Source organism: Phaethon aethereus (genome assembly GCF_964289735.1).
Source record: "Phaethon aethereus genome assembly, chromosome: 3".
NCBI classification, from domain to species: domain Eukaryota; kingdom Metazoa; phylum Chordata; class Aves; order Phaethontiformes; family Phaethontidae; genus Phaethon; species Phaethon aethereus.
In genome coordinates this window covers 23016334-23022686 of record NC_138576.1, presented here as the reverse complement: position 1 = coordinate 23022686, position 6353 = coordinate 23016334, and positions in this window count along the sequence as shown.

Sequence of the window (6353 nt, the reverse complement as noted above, 5' to 3'; positions counted from 1 at the left end):
TGGCTAGTCCTTTCTCCTAGTGTTTTTTCTTGGTTATCCCATTCAAGAACAGGATTTTTTGGCTGTGACAAGCAATTGGAAAGAATATGCCCTGTGCACAGGTACACAATGTAGGTTTTGGATGCCTTTAAGACTGGCGTTGCATAATTCCCAGCAAGCACTTCTCCAGACCTATTCCATACTACTCTGCCTATAGATTAGACTTAACTGACCAAAAATATAGAAGGTAAGTGCAGGTAGTAGAACCTTTAAATGTGGGCTCAGAAGAAGGCACATTGTCAGCTTGCAGCAAGAACTTAAGTGGTGGTGGGATGAGGCTATTGAAGTTTTAGCTGAAGTAAGCAGCTCCATCTGGTATTCTGCTTCTTCAAACACTGTACTTTCAGCCTCTTCCCCTTCTCTGCTCTCTTAGCAGGTTCTCTGAGACCTCCAAGATTAAGAGCTTTTTCCATCTTTCCCTCTCTTCCCTGAGCTCCCTGGTTTCAGGGTGCTACTTGCAGCCTGCTTTCTTCATCTCAAGACATATTTCTGTCCTTACATTCCCCTCATACCCACATATTGATCCTATGAACTGGCTTTCCATTTGTTCTTCTGCTTCCCATTTTCCTCTCAGGTATGACCTGAACTTTCTAATTCTCCAACAAAAGCACAGGCCAAATTTTCCTCCTCTTGTTTTAATTCTCAGCTCTTAAGCTCACTTTGAATTTCTCTTCAGTAGATGTGGGCTGCTTTCTGATTCGATCTGGTTTTCTTTTTGTTATTGACCATGTTACCTTGCCTAACAATTTCCCATTAATTTAACTTCTGTTGTCACAGCCTTTTATGCTGTTGGTGACACTTGTGCTCAGCAGTCGTCCTTGACTTCTGCTTTTTTTTGTCTTAAGTGATTTTGATGTTTTTTCCAGTAGCGTCAGGGTATTTTTTTCCTTCCTCTAGGTGGAAGAATTACATGGTAGCGGTTGATTTTTTGTTTGTTTGTTTGTTTTATTGTCTCTAATCCTGTGAATCTGTTAATTTATGAAGCATTATTTGGAACTTGCCTGTTTTGGAACGTGCGAGACTGGTTTGAGTGCTCTGCGCCTGGCTTCCACCTCCTGCCCACAGCCACGCTGTTTTGAGCAATCAGAAGCTGCACAAAGGGTCCTCACAGGCTTAGTGGTGGGGCCAGATCCTCAAAGCATGTGTGTGCATGAGGTGGGTGGCCTGGTGTCTCTGCCTGTGGCTACAGTGCATGTACCTGCGATGGCTTGAAGGCCTCACACAGCCTTAATCAGGGCAGAGACTTATACAAAGGTGTGTTAGGAGTACGCCAGTTGCTGGTATTTTGGGTCGGGGTGCTCTCCTCCTCACTTGATAAAGTTGTTGCATTTGATGTAAGGTGGTTAACTAGGCAGTGGAGCAACACCATCCTGGTTAGTGGTGGTCTTACTTTTGCCCAGTGACTGTTTAAACATGGTCATGCTTCAGTATAGGATATAAGGAAGAAATCTTTCACCATGAGGGTGGTGAAACACTGGCCCAGGTTGCCCAGAGAGGTGGTAGATGCTCCATCAGTGGAAACATTCCAGGTCAGGTTAGACGGGGCTCTGAGCAACCTGGTCTAGTTGAAGATGTCCCTGCTCATTGCAGGGGGGTTGGACTAAATGACCTTCAGAGATCCCTTCCAACCCCAACCATCCTACTGACTGAGCGCTAGAGAAAATTAATTATTATATGGGAGTGGATTAGGTTCAGCTCAAAAGACTGAGGAAGAATGGTTCCAGGAAAATTATCCCTAGAAATAATAATTTCTCATTTTGGTTGGATCAGCAGCTTGAACTGACTGGCTGACTCCGCAAGTTGCATCAATGCCTGCCACGGCACAGGGGAGAGGAGGGTGAACATGACATGGGACACAACAAAATCTCAAATGTAGCTTTTGGGACAGGGAGTCCCCAAAATTAATGTTCTAAGCGTGAAGATTTGAGGTGAAATGGGACCTCTCATGGACTGTGAAAGAAGTGAGCTCTCCTCAGCTTTTCAGAGTAGGCATGCAGGTGACAAGCTCCCAGAAGATTCATACGCTTGACTTCGCTGAAGATAAGTCTTGCTCGCTCTCTGGTCAAAAGTTAAGCACCCAAGGCCATTTCCAGTATGCTCCTTGACTTGGTGTCCTCCTTCTCTCTGACCATTGCAGAGCGACTTCTTAGGCACGGACATTTCCCCACATCTTCTATAAGAAGCTGTGAAGTACTTGCTTTGTTAAATTTGGGTTACCAGACTTCTAAGTAGCAAGTGCTGAGGTATCTATGACTGATTTGGTGAAGTTTGAAGGTCTTCGATGAAATCAGCTTCTGGTTGAATGGTCTGACTTTAAGCGATGAGGCTTAAGAAATATGTATACTCTGTCTCGCTCTCCATATGTACATATATGTATGTATGACAAAACTTAGAGGTTGAGAGCAACAGCAAAAATGCAGAATTAATAAATCTTGCCTCATTCATTGCTTCCTTTCTCTACAAGTGTATGAATTACTTTTAATGATTATTGGCTCAAAAATACAGTCATATATAAGACCGTAACTGATACAATTCTTTCTTTGCCAAGGATGGAGCTGTAAATACACTAATTTGTGCACCAGGCACATCCAAGCTGTTGTGCTACCATTCTCCATTCCACCCTCCCCTTTCTGCTAGCCTGTTGTTGCTTCTGCCTTCTAGACCACCAAACACCACTAGCCTTTCAGTCCTATTCCTGGTGGACATCTCTTTGAGACAGGTTTTTTCCTCACATTTCAGCTTCTTCCTCCTCCAAAAGCGAGTTTATGCATTTCCCAGGGATGGAGAGCAGGGCAAAAGAAAAGTTCTGCTCCTCTGTTTTTTCCAGGTAAGAAAGAACCTCAGTCCTGTCTGACATCTGAAGGGAAAGGCTCAGGGCTCAACAGGTCACATCTACTGTCTTTACAGTTACAGTGTCTTGTCCCAAAGAAAAAACAAACAAAACTGTTGGGAGGGAATGTAATCCAACAGGCCTGGAGCCTCTCAGAGACAGGTTTTGGAGTTAATGACTGGGGGGGCCAGTTTGGGTGCTGGGGAGGCAGAAGGAAGATCCCATTTTTCAAAACTGGAATTTCAAGCTCCTTGTGGACTGTGGCAGAGAATGTCTTGATGGCCTTTGAATCAGTGTTGTTTTGGGTCAGAACATGGTTTCCCATCGTTGCCACTGCAAAATCTATATAGAAACAGGTCCAGGTCTTGGGACAAGAGCTGCAGAACAAAAGAAACCCGAGGAAATTGGGCACACATTTTGAGGCACGCTTTCCCGTGTGGGGGAGAGCGCATGCCTTTCTTTGCACACGACAGTCAGCACACAGGAGGCCAAAGAGTGGAGGTTTAAGGCATAACCCTTCTCATGGGTTACAACACTTCAGGTTATATGAGTAAGTGCTGGTGTAAAGGGCAATGACATTAATTCAGGTTGTCAAAAATATGTTCTTTGTTACAGGAGAGGTATTTATTAACAAGATCATTATCCTGAAGGTGAAATCCTCTCCCCTTTTCATCTCATCAAGAGATTTAAAAAAAAAAAAAATCGCTGCCTTAGCTTTTTCCTTAGGTGACACAATTAAAATCTATCTTCTTATGCATCTGATGATTTCATGCCGAGTAGTCACTTTTAATCAAGCTCTGTTACTTGCCTAGTCTAAGAAATATATTCACTAAATATTTAACTACTCGCAAAGCTCAGTTTTGCCAAGTGTTAAAAGCTTGCAACACTGCTTATGACAGTGGGATTCTGCACTCAAAGTCTTTAAGATTTTAAAAAAAAAAAAAAAAAAAGAGTAATAGGCCTGCACTGAAATGCTTCTCAGAGCATGCATGCATGTGTTGCTCCTTCCTTTTTTTTTTTTCCCCAAGCTGGAAGAAAGGTTTAAAAAGCTACCTTACTGGCTTTTAGACCTGGGCGCCACTGAGGCAAGCAATGTGCCCTTGCCACAAATAAGGTTTATGATATCCTGGGCTGCATCAGGAGGAGCATTGCCAGCAGGTGGAGGGAGTTGATGCTTCCCCTCTACTGGTGGGGCCACCCCTGGAATACTGTGTCCAGTTCTGGGCTCCTCAGTGCACAAGAGACATGGACTTAATGGAAGGAGTCCAGTGACAGGCCATGAAGATGATGAAGGGACTGGAGCATCTCTCCAATGAAGAAAGGCTGAGAGCTGGGACTGTTCAGCCCAGCTGAACAGAGAGAAGGCTCAGGGGGGAATCTCACCCATGTCTGGATGCCTGAAGGGAAGGTGGAAAGAAGATGGAGCCAGGCTCCTGCCAGTGGGCACCACTGAAATGACTAGAGACAGTGGGCACAAACTGGGACACAGGAAACACTTTTTTGTTACTGCGAGGGTGACCAAGCACTGGCCCAGGTTGCCCAGAGGTTGTAGAATCTCCTTCCTTGGAGATATTCAAGAGCTCTCGGGACATGGTCCTGGGGAACCAGCTCTAGCTAGCCCTGCTTCAGCAAGGAGGTCTCTTCCACCCATACCCATTCTGTGATTGTAGCATGAAGCCTCTAGAGTACAGAACAAGCTAGAGTCCTGCTTCTTGTCATCTGGTGTTGTCAGACCAGTGGGAGGGCCTTGTTACCCTTAATGGCTTACACAGGAAAATGTTTCAGAACCTATCCTTCAGCCTGTCAAAGGCTTTTTGCTACAGAAGGAAGAGCAAGACAGCAAGTGGTGAAAGGAAGGGAAGAGTAAGCCTGACTCCTGTCACCTGACATTTGGAAGACAAGTGAAAATTAGCTATTACAGATAAAGCAGTGCTTGGGCTGGGAAAGTGAGGTTTGCAGCAACATTCTGAATGAACAGGAACAAGAATGTATGTCACTGGCTCCACACCAGCTCGTTACCACAGCCATAGCAGAAAGAAAACACCCCCAAAACCCTGTATTGAAAAATCCACCTATCAGCAAATTCAATGGCTTAAGTTAAATTTCAGTAATGTACCAACCTTAAGTGAATAAAACTATCTCCTGAGGAAATTAATATTCTCCTCTTCTTGTGCAGCCTATTAACAGTCCAGCTATCCTATTAAAAGAAAGTGCTAAGATAACCAGTTACTGAAAATCAGTGTCACTTGGACTGCTTGTATGCTTCTCATTCCATTGCCAATTACTAAAAAGGACAGGTTAAAGAAAGATCTTGTAAAATTCAAATGGATTCATCTCTATGCACAAGAAACTTCTAGGAATAGTAGAGAAAAACATGATTTATTACACTGTACAAAACTAGATTCAGAACAAGCAAGTGCAGAATATAGTACATTATTTTTTCTGTACATTACATAGATTTGTCAAATTTCATGGACAAACCCCAGAAATTCCCAAATTTTTCCTTTACCTGCCTAAGCCAAGCAATGGATTTCATTCTACAGGATAGGAGAAAATAGCTTCCTGGAGAATTTATATCTGATTAACTTGACAGAAGATGCTTCAGCTCAGACTGATTTTCAGTGTTTCCCATAGCTCATAAAGACTTTGCAGCTTAGAACCTCAGCTGATAGTATAATGTCCTGCCACTGTACCAGTCTAGAAACAAGCAACTCCATTCTCATTCTGATTTCAATAATGTCTTCTTCTTAGAAGATGAATCAATGCAGTTGCATTTATAGACATACCGAACAGTATAAATGAAGGCTGTAGCTACCATACAAAAAAAAAAAATCACTTTCCAGTAGCCCCAGATCTGTATCTTGGGTTATGCAGGATGTGCTGAGATAGGTTATATGTTTAATAGAGTCCTTAAGAAAAATAAATATTTTTGCATAATGTACAAAGATTGGTTGGTTTCCTTCATTCATAGGTTCAACCACAGCTATATTTTGTTCACTAGCTCACAATGATTAATGCCACCTTGGTAACTGATGTATTAAGAGTCCAAGAGAATATTGACCTATTCTGTATAATAGCACAAATTATATGGAGGTGTTTTGAAAACAGTGGCTTAAAGAAGGATTAACAAAAAACCCCTCCTTTGGTCCCTATAACAGTAGTTTAACTCTACAATGAAATTTTCAAAACTCCCCCACATAATTTTTACCTACTATTAAGGTGCCAAACAAATAGATTTTAAGTTGAGATTAAAATAGTCTGTCTTGGACTTGAAAAGAAGTCCGCTGCAGATTTCCTGACAAAGAAATTTTCTTAACATGTCTCCTCCTCAGCTCTTTTTTGCAGAAAAAGAATATGCCAAATAAACCTGTCTGATAATCTCCCCCGTACCTTTTTTTAAACTACAACAAAACATTACATTTAAATATATTGCACAAAAAGCATAACATAGCCTGCTTGACTCTTCACAAAAACGGCCACAAAC